Below are 12,686 nucleotides of genomic sequence, written 5' to 3'. Positions count from 1 at the left end.
CTTACCTCATCCCCTGACACAAGCAGCTGGATCCTGAGTAAGATTGGCAAAGGCCCCTAAGGTGCCAGTTTTCATTTTCAGACATGCAACAAGGCTAGGAGTGGGATATTGGAAAAGAAAGGAACCCAAGGAAATGTGGGGGGCTAGTTGGCAGGGAATGAAAGACTTTCCTGTTTTTTAAAGCGATCTCTGCATTTAGTCCATGAGTGTCCTGTTCTATGTAAGCAGCACTGTGAACCCAGGGCTTTGGGAGTGAATAATGGAGCAGTGGTTATTTATTTAATGAGTCTACACAATGAGGTCTGTAATTAGAGGATCCACAATAGAGTGCGCGGGATTGAAAGCAGCCAAGTGCCCTAATGTGCAGCTTGTCACAGGATCTTAAATGGAACATGCAAAATTGATCAGAGAAGGCAGGATTTTAGCAGGTATAGCTTTTCTTATTTTGTGAACTGGAAAGAAACTAGCAATTGAGATGGATAACTAAATTTAAGGGCTTTATTTATGTAGTTTTGAGTCTTCATTTAATGCTTATTTGCCTGCTTAAGAGCTGAGTATTACCAAAACTGCGAGGTGCATTGACATTTGTGGGGGTGGGGAGATAAATGTGAGTGTGCTATACACCTCTAATTTCAATTCTGCATATAAATGCTTACACTTCTCCTGTATGAGTGATGTCCCTAATCTGCATTAAATTGCACTACTGGAGACAGGAGAAGGACTATGAAATTGTATAATGTCAATTTGCGAATGATTTTACCCCGCTGGCTTATTATATAATTGTGAAATCCAACTACTGTTGTTTCTCACATACCGTACGCTTTCGACTAATACAAATTAGGCTGTTCTTCAATGAAATTCTGTTAACGTTTTTTAAAACATTCTGTTTGAGTTTATGGGGAGAGCTCTTTAAGCTTTGCGAGTGCTGTTTCTGGATGTGGTTCCCAAAATTGACCGCTATCCATCCATCTTCAGTTAGAGCAGCAATCTGAAAGCAAAAGATTGTTAGCAGTTTACTGGAAAATCATTGAAATTAGTTAGAAGGATGAATGTCATTTTAGTTTCTCTTGAGTAATTAGAGCCAAATTTGCATGGATAGCCACTCTTATTTGCCTAGGAAGCTTTTCACACTGGATCTGTTTTTGACCCTGTGATGCAAGCAACCAGCATCCATGCTGGTTTGGCTCCTCTTGACGCAGCTTTTAACCAGCCTGCTTCACTTTGCATATTCTTTCCCTTTGAGAAAATGGCAGTTTTTTATTTCCTGCACAATTAAGGTAGCGGATTAGCGTTATTGTTTCAGCGTTCTAATGGAGGATTTTTTGGGGTGATTTACAGGAGAGATGGCTGCATAGTACAGATTACTTTCAATCTTTCTGCTCATTGTCTGTACATGTCCTGACCAGCTGTGGAAGGTGTTGACGTATAAAAGCTGAGATTGCACTTGGCATATTTCACTGCCCAGTTCTCATTGTTTAAACGCTCTTAGCAGTTGTATAAGCCTTGATATTTGCATTGTGTGCCAATAGTTTGGATTTTTGCTCCTTATTTTCCCATCTTTCTGTTCTCCCCAAACACTGACTTCTGCTTAAATTACAATCGTACATGTTCCCTCATGTTCTTTGTCCAAGTCACATCTTAATGAAGACAGCCTCCGAGACCAGTTATAACATTCCAACTGTAACAGACCAAAACAGATCATATATTGAACCTGGCACCTCGCTGCTCATATAGCGCCTTTACACACTGCCAACCAAACCATCAGGGACATTGACAGAGAATATTTTCCTTCAGCTAATATTCTTATTGGAAAGTATCCATTCATTTCTCAGAATGTTGCTTGATTGTGGATCGTTTCACTCAAATTTAAAAGGATTAAAGTAGCAATGCAAACAGAAATATGGCTTGCTGCCATTGAATTTATTTTGCTAACATCTAATAGGATTCTGCTGGTGGAGAGGTTAACCCTTCAGGGAATAGTTTGCACAGAAATGTTTCGTGAGCATTTGCTATTAAACATGGCAAACTTCTGATTTTTGGTTTTTACTAATTTGAATGTATGGGATCAATGTTATAACTGCACGTGTTACATTAAATTCACTGCTTAGAAGTGCTGTGCAATATGCTGCTTTTTTTTGTGCTTGTAATTCATGACATGTTGCTGCCAGGTTAGTTATCGATCTATAAACAACTGTTCTCTGCTGTGTGTGGCTTCAAGGGTATCACCAGCTGTGCCTCAAATTTGGCAACACTCTCAGCAGTTAGATTATGGGGAATTTTCCACAATTTAACTCGATGTATGTAACATAAATGTTTCGTTCACATCTGCCATTCTGTTGAACTGAAATACCAGTACTGGAGTAGATTACATTTGATGCAGTGCAGAGGCAGTAATGAACACCAGAGTGTGAACTGGCAATACCATCAAGGAGCTTGAATGCTGTCATGAATTGCAGGAGAAAATCTTGCTGCTTAGCCGCCTGCTTTTTGGACTCGTAGTGGTGGATTGCCTTTGGTGCCAGTTGGTGATGATGAGTCAAAGGCTGATGGCAGGTTCTATAATGTAGTGATCCCAATAGTAGCAAAGCCAGACATTCTAGCCTGACGTTTAAATAGTGTTTCCTGCTCTTTGTTTTCCTACACTACAAGGTGTCGCTCCAAACTCCTTGTGCTTTGGATCTCTCCCTTTCTTGTGCAGTTTGAACTCCATTAGCAAGTGATCTGGATTGTAAGTCATTAATTGTGCAATGAAAGATTGCATAAACAAGTTAACATCAGCATGTTTTGCTGTTTAAAGGTGACTGCAAACTCCATGTAAATCTGTCATTGGTGCTGAATTGCGTTTGACATATAGCAAGGAACAATACTTTTAATCCTCAAAGTAAAATTATTTTTAATTTTAAAAAAGGATTGAATTTGGCCCAAAGTGTAAAAGATTCATTTTTAGGGAGAAGTGGGAAAAGAAATGAAATCAGCAGTGTTATGTGCTATTAATTGTGTACAGAATGACTGACTCTGGGTGTGATCAGTAATTGGGGATTCAGGTGATCTCATTAGTTATAAAAGCAAAGCTGGAGATTCAAAGTCTCTCGGCTCTGAGGTGAGATTTTCTGTATTGTTATCAGCTTGCAGTGCTCCCTGTTTGTGAGTTGACTTTTTGTGCTTGCGATGGATGGTTGTGCAGGCCACCAGCCTTTTGCTTGGATGGTACTGATACACAGTGATGCCCAACTCGCCTTTAAATCATTAGTCCTGTAGAAAAATTGACAGCTATTTTATTATAAGCTAGGATAGCATTCAAATCAAATGTGCAGTTTATCTAGTTCAAACAAGCTTTTATGTTTGCATTTAACATGAAGTGTTCTGTCTGATATTCTCCACAAATTACCAAGATTGGTGGCATGGTGGACAGTGAAGAAAGTTATCTCCAACTGCAACGGAATCTTGATCAATTGGGCCATTGGCCTGACAAATGGCAGATGGAGTTTAATTTAGATAAATGTGAGGTGATGCATTTTGGTAGATTGAACCAGGGCAGAAGTTCTTCAGTTGATGGTAGGGAGTTGGGGAGAGTTACAGAACAGAGATCTAGGGGTACATGTTCTCAGCTCCTTGCAAGTGGAGTCACAGGTGGACAGAGTGGTGAAGAAGGCATTTGGCATGCTTGGTTTCATTGGTCAGAACATTGAATACAGGAGTTGGGACATCTTGCTGAAGTTGTGCAAGACATTGATAAGAGCACACTTGGAATATTGTGTGCAATTCTGGTCACCCTATTTAATGAAGATGATTTCCTTTGTGTGGGAAAGGATATTATTAAACTAGAAAGAGTTCAGAAAAGATTTACTAGGATGCTGTTGGGACTTAATAGATTGAGCTATAAGGAGAGGCTGGATAGACTGGGACTTTTTTCTGTGGGGTGTTCTTATAGAGGACTATAAAATAATGAGGGGCATAGATCAGTTAGATAGTCAATATCTTTTCCCAAAAGTAGGGGAGTCTAAAACTAGAGGGCATAGGTTTAAGGTGAGAAGGGAGGGATACAAAAGTGTCCAGAGGGGCAGTTTTTTCAGAGGGTGGTGAGTGTCTGGAACAAGCTGCCAGAGGTGGTGGTAGAGGCGGATACAATTTTATCTTTTAAAAAGCATTTAGATGGTTACATGGGTCGAGGAGGGTGTAGGCCAAATGCGGGCAATTGGGATTAGCTTGGGTTTTTTTAAAAAAAGGGCAGCATGGGCAAGTTGGGCTGAAAGAGGTTTACAGCATGGAAGCAGGCCTATGACTCTAAACTACAGCCAAGACAGATCAGCCAGAAATAAGAGAGATCTTTTCTGGCATTTTCTGTTAAAACTGAGCAGGTGGGTGTGTGGGTGCCCCCTCATCCAATTCTGTCTGAGAGGCTGTTTTGACTTCATTCACTGCGAAGTTCCCTCCTTATTGTGGCTCAAAATCAGTTGGTATTAAACTCCATTGAGAAACATGAATGAAATCTGACCCAGGCCTGGCTTGATACAGGAAGTGATGGATTAGAAAGGAAATCTCTATTTACAGTTTGCTTAACCTGGGTAACCTGAAACCTTCACTTCTGGAGGGCCTTTGACTCCTATAGCTATAATTCTGTTAATTTTCCTCCTTTTCAATTAAACTAAGGTACTGAGGAAAGGAAGTCACTATTCTTAAATAAGAGTTGAAACAGACTGGCTTTCATTTCTCCTATTTTTAAATTTAGCATCAAATGTCGCAACTTTTGAAAAACAAACAATCTCTAAAGGCTGACTCCCACAGAAAATAAGAGATTCTGTTGCTGAAGTTCTAAGCAGTTTCTTAATGTTTCACCTTGATTGAAAAAAATAGTTAAACTGTAAAGACGTCATTCATCCCGTCTGCAGTTATCCACATTTTCGATGAACTGGACAAATGGGAATGAGGGAGTTAGATAGGGTATATGTATTTTTCAGCTGCTGGGTTGTATGTACGGGTGGTACCATTAATCCTCATTTCATTCAAAGTGCTTGTCCGTTCCACTAAAAATTTCAATCAAGTGTTTGATTTGACTATCTTCTTGGTATTGAGTTCCAATTTAAGCACTTGGCCAGCTGGACTAACCAAAATTGGGTTGCTACGTGTGCAAGCCTCAACTGGCTGGATGACTTCATAGAGCTAGCGTATTGATGTTGCAAAGATGTCTTCATAGTACAAGTGCTGTATGCCTGCAATTGCTTTGGAGTTACTAAATCTGTCCCATACTATACATTGTTCTGGAATTGATGCAATGTGAACTGGGTCAAACCTCCTTTAGAAATGATTGTTATAATTGGACTGTTAGACCAATTAGCGTCCAGTTTCTGAATTAAATTAAATATTGTGCATAGCCCACATCATTCTGCCGTCCATTCGGTTCATTAATTGACATCGAGCTTCATACTTAAAGCATTGACTGCATTCGGCTGAGAAAAATATATTCTGAGCTTTGTATTTTCTTTGTAATGGTATGAGGTTAGTAGTATCATATATTTTCTTTCTGCTACTTTGTTTTAAAGTCCTGCCAAGCAAGCATTTCAAAACATTGTATTGGCTGCCATTTGATACTTTCTTAATAAGTTGCATAATGAAGATGATTTCCTTTGTGTGGGAATCGTGAACCGGGGCCGGGGGGGGGGGGGGGGGGGGGGTGGGTTACACAATTTCAAAATCGAGATCTCCCATTTAAGATGGAGATGAGGAGGAATGTATTCCGAGTCATTAGTCTTCGGAATTCTCTTCCCCACAGAGCAGTGGGAACTTGGTCATTTAGCATATTCAGGGCTAAGTTTGATAGATTTATGATCTGAGTTCAAAGTTACTGGGGGACTGCCAGAAAAGTGGAACTAAGGCCACAATCCAATCAGCCATGATCTTATTGAATGGTGGGGCAGGCTTGAGGGCCAACTAAATACAGGAGTTACATCTGAAATGTATTATATATTTATCTGTGTTCCCTTGACCAAGCTCCTGTGACTGCACCGTCTATTTTACTACCTAGGAATTGCTGAACAGAAGTGATAAAAATTGATATATAATTGCAGGCATTAATCACCTGATGACTAGTAACTGAATGGCATTCCAGAGTAATTTTCTAATAACACCCAAGTAATATTGACAGATTGTCAGTATAATTTAGAATGTTAAATGGCTAATGTTACGCCGTTGTTTAAGAAGGGTGCCAGGCAAAAGGCGGGGAATTACAGGCCGGTTAGTTTAACGTCTGTGGTAGGTAAAATGTTAGAATCCGTCATTAAGGAGGAAATTGCGAGGCATCTTGAAGGGAATTGCTTGATAGGGCAGACGCAACACGGTTTCATTAAAGGGAAGTCGTGTCTGACAAATTTACTGGAGTTCTATGAGGATGTGTCTAGGGCGGTGGATAGAGGAGAGCCGGTGGATGTGGTCTTTCTGGATTTTCAGAAGGCGTTTGATAAGGTACCTCACAAGAGGTTACTGCAGAAGGTCAGAGGACATGGAGTTGGGGGTAGGGTGTTAGCGTGGATAGAGGATTGGTTGTCAAATAGGAGGCAGAGAGTGGGGGTCAATGGGTGCTATTCGGATTGGCGGTTGGTGACTAGTGGGGTGCCCCAGGGGTCGGTGCTGGGGCCTCAGCTATTTACCATTTATATAGATGATCTGGAGGAGGGAACCGAGTGTAGGGTGTCGAAATTTGCTGATGACACTAAGATTGGGGGAAAGGCAAATTGTGCGGAGGGTGTGGAGAGTCTGCAGAAGGATCTAGATAGGCTGGGCGAATGGGCCAGGAAATGGCAAATGGAATTTAATGTTGGCAAGTGTGAGGTGGTCCACTTTGGTAGGAAGAATGGTAGGAAGGACTATTACTTACGTGGCGAAAAACTGCAGCAGGCGACGGTGCAGAGGGACCTCGGGGTCCTTGTGCATGAGCCGCAAAAACCCAGCCTGCAAGTGCAGCAGGTGGTCAGGAAGGCGAATGGGATGCTGGCCTTCATAGCGAGGGGGATTGAATATAAAAGTAGGGAGGTCTTGCTGCAGCTGTATAGGGCATTGGTGAGGCCGCAGCTGGAGTACTGTGTGCAGTTTTGGGCGCCGCACCTGCGCAAGGATATTTTGGCCCTGGAGGGAGTGCAGAGGAGGTTTACTAGGCTGATACCGGAGTTGAGGGGGTTGAGCTATGAGGAGAGGCTGAATAAACTAGGCTTGTACTCGTTAGAGTTTAGAAGAATGAGGGGAGATCTCATTGAGACGTATAAGATGATGAATGGGATGGATAGGATAGAGGTGGAAAGACTCTTCCCGCTCAAAAAAGACAGTAGGACTAGGGGGCACAGCCTCAAGATAAAGGGGGGGCGGTTCAGAACGGAGTTGAGGAGGAACTTCTTCACTCAAAGGGTGGTGAATCTCTGGAATTCTCTGCCCGTTGAAGTGGTGGAGGCTGCCTCGCTAAATATTTTTAAGAAGCGGGTTGATGGGTTTTTGATAAGAGAGGGGATTAAGGGTTATGGGGAGAGGACGGGAAAGTGGAACTGAGCAGCGACAGATCAGCCATGATCTTATTGAATGGCGGGGCAGGCTCGAAGGGCCAGATGGCCTACTCCTGCTCCTATTTCTTATGTTCTTATAATTTAGTGAAAACTTGTACTCAAGGTTTCTCGCTTGGGCAACAAAGTGTTGAAAGTCACTGTGCCTGTGGCACTGTGATTTACAGGACTCTTAAGACTGGCCTTTTCTAATGTGTAAGATTAAAACAATACCTTGTATTTGTGTTCTCAAATCCTGATCAATAAATGCACTATTTCAAACAAAGTACTTGAAGGAGAATGAGGTCCAGAGGGAACATTTTTCCCCCAAGTTACACCAAAACTACCTCTTCCTGTTTTTTTAAGCTCTCTTGATGGCTTGATGCAGTAAACAGTTGAGTCACTTACAACAGGAAGCTTCAATCTGCTGTATAGGATGCCACACTTGGCCTCACTGGGCTAAGGAAGGGAAACAGATCAGCCAGTATGTTGATTTTGATCATGGTCCAATAACCATTTCTGGCAAGAGTGTACTGTCTGGTGAAGAATATTGTGATGTTGTCCATATTGGAATAGCTTTATCAAGAATGACTATCCTCCGACCACTTAAGTGGCGAATTGAAGGGTGACCTGGAACTCTACTTGCGTATAAATTAGGCCCTTCAAGAGAATGGGAAAGGCATGTAAAATCAATAAAAATAGACATTTCATACAATTTTGTTGACCATTTCCATAAAGGTTGATTTTTTTTATTAGGATGGGAGACTCCAAATCTACTCTTCAGTTGGTCCAAAGTTATGTTGTTGGAATACTATTTGATGCTTTGTTTATTTTTAAATGGATGTTGGAGTCCTTAGAAGGAAAACTTGTTCCCCATAGAGCTTCAACTATCTATCTCAGGCTGATTTTACACTATCTGCCTGTGATTTTAATCTTGTGTGCCAATTAGAGACAAAGCAAAAGGTTGTTTGAGTTTGTTTCTCCCCCCCAGTAGTTTCATAATGCTGTGTCTTCAAACTGATCTACTAGACTCCCAGTTGATTTTGATTGGCTGGACATGTTTTCAGATGTCTGTTGGTGTGGACTATCAGTCTCTACGTGAATTGCATACTTGTGCTGTGCCAACTGTATACACACATTGCTTCTCTGACTAAGCATTTCTGTACTTTAGAGCACCCCCCTGCACTTCGGAGCATCCCTGCTGATTTGGACTAGGCTGTAATGCATGTATATCAGGGAATGAGAGTGTTGGAAGAAGGTGTGATGGACAAGCCTGTCTTGTCAAATGGAGAATGAAGGGGGTTCCACTTCCAATTTGGTGCTAGTGGAATCTTGGTTTTGTATTTAAATAATAATTACGCAGCAATTAAAACCAATTATTTAGTGCACTTGAAAGCATACTTTACTACCCATCTGGGCAAATGTGGTCTTGAATTGTAGTATATTATTCTGTGATTGTGGATGTGACAAACAGTTTTATTGTGTATAAACTACATAATTTATCTGTTTGTTCACCATGATGATTGGATTTTAACCTTTTAATGTTTTAATTCTCACCCACCAGCACATGGCTTTGCATGGCTTTATCAGAGAATACCTTTAATTGGAAGTAAGGGAGCGAGACGCTTTGTACAGGAGATAGGAGTTGAATAGCTTTACCTATAATTAATGGCACTCATTTGCTTTCTGGGCACAAAATGCTCTGATTACAGGAATTTTAAAGAGGCTGAAAGACAAAATTTAGAGGAGAATGACTGGAGTGACTTCGCTGCAGGGATTTATTTCCCATTCAAGACCTTAATTCCCCCAGTTTTAAAGTACATGAATAAGGAAGGCTTTTATTAAACTAAAACTCTTGTTTGTTCTGTTGTGTTAATCTGCAGTTCTTCAGTTTATTCTTTCTGTTGAGACTCAGACTGACAGGGCCAGTGCCTGGATGTTTGTGTGCACTGCGTTTTTTTTTTCCTCCCCTCTAAGCCACCAAATTCCCCACTCGCTCACAATAACTGCAATCACAATCACTGCCAAATAAGTATCAGGATATGTATCAATGGAAATGATTTGAGCAAAAATGTCAAATTCCAAAGTAAAACATGGTAAAAGAGGTTTCTGTTCACTGACTACTTCTCTGCAATGCACTAGTTTCCAATAAAAGATTTTTTAAAAGATCCTGCTAGTGCAGTATTTTGAAAGTGCAAGAAAATTGAATACTTCAGAATCTATCTGTCCAAGCCCCTTCCCCATCCCACCCAAACTGCACAAGATGGCCCTGAAGGAAATTGCTTACTCACCCTGTCTTTACTATACCAGATCTGCGTCAGAATCAACCATATGGTTGAGCAGAAGTACTTAGTGATGAACTGCAAGGTCTGTTCATACACTTATTGTGTCTGTAATGAACATAGATTAATATTGCTGGCAGCAATTTTCTTGGGAAAAATTCCAATATCATAAAAAAAACCATGCATGAAATAATGTTTGGCTGAAGAGTCCAGTCGCTTGTTTTATTTAGCCCTTACCTTTTGACTGGAAAAAGCAGGCAGGCAAGCTGCTGCTCCTGTTTCTGTCAAGTCACTTTCCTAACCAGATACTGAACTGGACAAAAACAGCATATTACTTTGTCCTTTAGAGCTACAGATACCTTTCCACGTCTGATGAGTTCAGGTTTTCAAATGCAAAAACGTGCAATGGCTGCTTCCATTTACATATGCCCTTTATCTGGTATCCAAGTACCAGGTAGCTGCATTACCTTCTCCGCCACCACCACCACCACCCGTAATCTTAGTGGTTCGGTTAGCACTGCTGCCGCACAGTGCCAGGGACCCAAGTTCGATTGCCAGCTTGGGTCACTGGCTGTGTGGAGTTTGCACGTTCTCCCCGTGTCTGCGTGGGTTTCCTCTGGGTGCTCCAGTTTCCTCCCACAGTCCGAAAGACGTGCCGGTTAGGGTGCATTGTCCTGAACAGTCGCCGAAGTGTGGCGACTAGGAGAATTTCACAGTAACTTCGTTGCGGTGTTATTGTGTCTTACTTGTGACACTAATAAATAAACGTTAAAAAATTTTTTTATTCCCATCACGAGCAAGGAAAATGTTTACTAGTGCTTCTAAAATTGCTCACATGTTGGTCAACAAGTCCTGGGGTATAAACCTTCCTTGCTTTGCGTTGGGAATGATCCAGGAAGATGTTGAAAATGAGGAGAGGTACTCACAGATTAAGAATATTAGTATTCAAGCTGAGTAAATGTACAACTAGATGGAGCATTGGAGAATGCCGTTTGTCCTTGACCTTTGACTAGATAAATGCTGCCCTCCTTGAAAAATTGTATTGAGGTGAGACAGACTCCTGTAAGCATCTCAATCTCAAAGCTATAGTGTGCTTTATAACCTTGCATCGTACTGCCAGATTTTCCTCAGTTCTTACCCAAAACCACATTGCATCAAGATAAATCTGAGAGCGAAAGTGCAGCCTTAATGTTGCCTATGTTCTTTCAGAATGCATAAACAAACCATGACATTTAAGAGCACTGCGAAGAGAAAGCATTAAATTGTTTTTGGCTTTCTCTAGATATCAATTCTCTCTGGGTTACAGGACTACATGCACTATTAATTCCACAGTCCCTTGCTCAGAGGCCCTTCATATGCAGTGAATGCTGTTAGCTTATTTGGCGGCCAGAGAGGCATCACACTGCAGTCCTCCAGTGCGTTCGTACTGTGTTGAGCATAAATCATCAGAGAGTGATCAGGAGCAGGAACTCTTTGATTTTTGCCCTCTTGCTAGCTTAATGGTGCTGAGGCCAAAAGTAAGATGTTATCTAAACTGACAAATCAACAAGTTAACTCAGAATGGGCAAGTTGAATGCCATGCTTTCATCCATACAAATAACCTGTTTTTCTCCTTTCCCTCCCATCCCCAACATGTGTAGGATGTAACTTTTAGACTGAACAAAGTGTAGAAGCTCATCTCTAGACCTGTAATATAAACTGATTTTAAACAGAATGCAACAGAGTACCTTAATGTTATTGGGATGACTAAAACAGGAAAACAAAAACTGAGCCAAGTCTCAGTAAATTTTCTCAGTCTGAAGTCAACTTTGGCAGAAATGCTCAGTTATTTTTCATATAAAAACTTCTGGAATTTCCACATCTGCCTTGCTACTAATTAGAATATACTGGATGTGAAACAACACATTTTAGGGTGTAAGATTCATATTCACTCTCTGAATGTAGTTTGCTCTGTCAGGCCATATAATTACTTTTTGATAATCTGTTTAGAGTCCCCAGTGCTAAGATCAGGGTGAGAGCAGTTTGTAAATTAGACCGATTGTCCTGTTTGTGAAATTTAAAAACAACAACTTAACCGGCAAAAATAGACAATCTTGCATGAACCTTGAATAAAGTAGGATACTGCTTCGAGTCCTGGGTTGAGGCATTTGTTGAGTAAGAAGATTTTACTCTCGATATCCCTGGGTTAGTTAAATTGCTACTGATGAGAATCACGCTTCAAATTGCTAACTTGGCTTCGGAAAAGACTGACCTGAGTTTACATAAAATGGTATTAAAGACGGGCTTGCATTTAACTGATGCCCCACATGACCACCTTGCTCTCGCTCTCACTTTTGCAGTCTCATGTATGTTCTGAGTTTGTCCAGGAGGACAGCTGGGACCTCAGTTTCACATCTCATCAAAAAGATGACACTTTTGACAGTGCTGCACTGCCTCATTACTGTGCTGGAGTGTCAGCCTAGATCTGAGCTCAGGCCTTTGGAGTAGATCTTGAACTCAGTTGATGGTCCATAATTAAAGAAGAACCACGGTGTTCCTTGCAGAAGCTTTCAACTTAGAGTTAAAAATGTTTGCTTTGGGACTGTACTCCATGTGTTATGGGGCTTTCTATCACTCGAGATTGAGGATGCCACGGTGGAATTGTTTCTGTGGCGTGATTTACGAGATCCTAGTTGTACCTTTTGAAGCTCTCTCTCTCTCTATCGTCGCCCCCATCCCCACCACCACCGTTTTTCTACGGTGGCGATTTTTAACTATGCCATTACCATATGTTGTCACTGAAAGAATTCACCATTAATGTACAGGTCACAAAGGTAGCTAATGAACAATAATTCAGCAAGCATGTTGCTTTTAAAAAGTAAATACATGTAGGACTGTTGAA

The 12,686-nt window shown here is 41.2% G+C and overlaps 1 protein-coding gene across 2 annotated transcripts in view; it reads left to right on the top strand.

Moving 5' to 3' along the window:
• arhgap35a (Rho GTPase activating protein 35a) overlaps nt 1–12,686 on the top strand; it is a 161,781-nt gene that overhangs the window by 103,585 nt on the left and 45,510 nt on the right. The window lies entirely within an intron of this gene.

The sequence above is a fragment of the Carcharhinus amblyrhynchos genome, unplaced genomic scaffold (assembly GCF_965287045.1).
Source record: "Carcharhinus amblyrhynchos unplaced genomic scaffold, sCarAmb.v2.hapA scaffold_37, whole genome shotgun sequence".
In the NCBI taxonomy this organism is placed as follows: Eukaryota; Metazoa; Chordata; class Chondrichthyes; order Carcharhiniformes; family Carcharhinidae; genus Carcharhinus; species Carcharhinus amblyrhynchos.
Note: the sequence above shows the minus strand (reverse complement) of the source record. Positions and strands in the feature narration are given on the sequence as shown.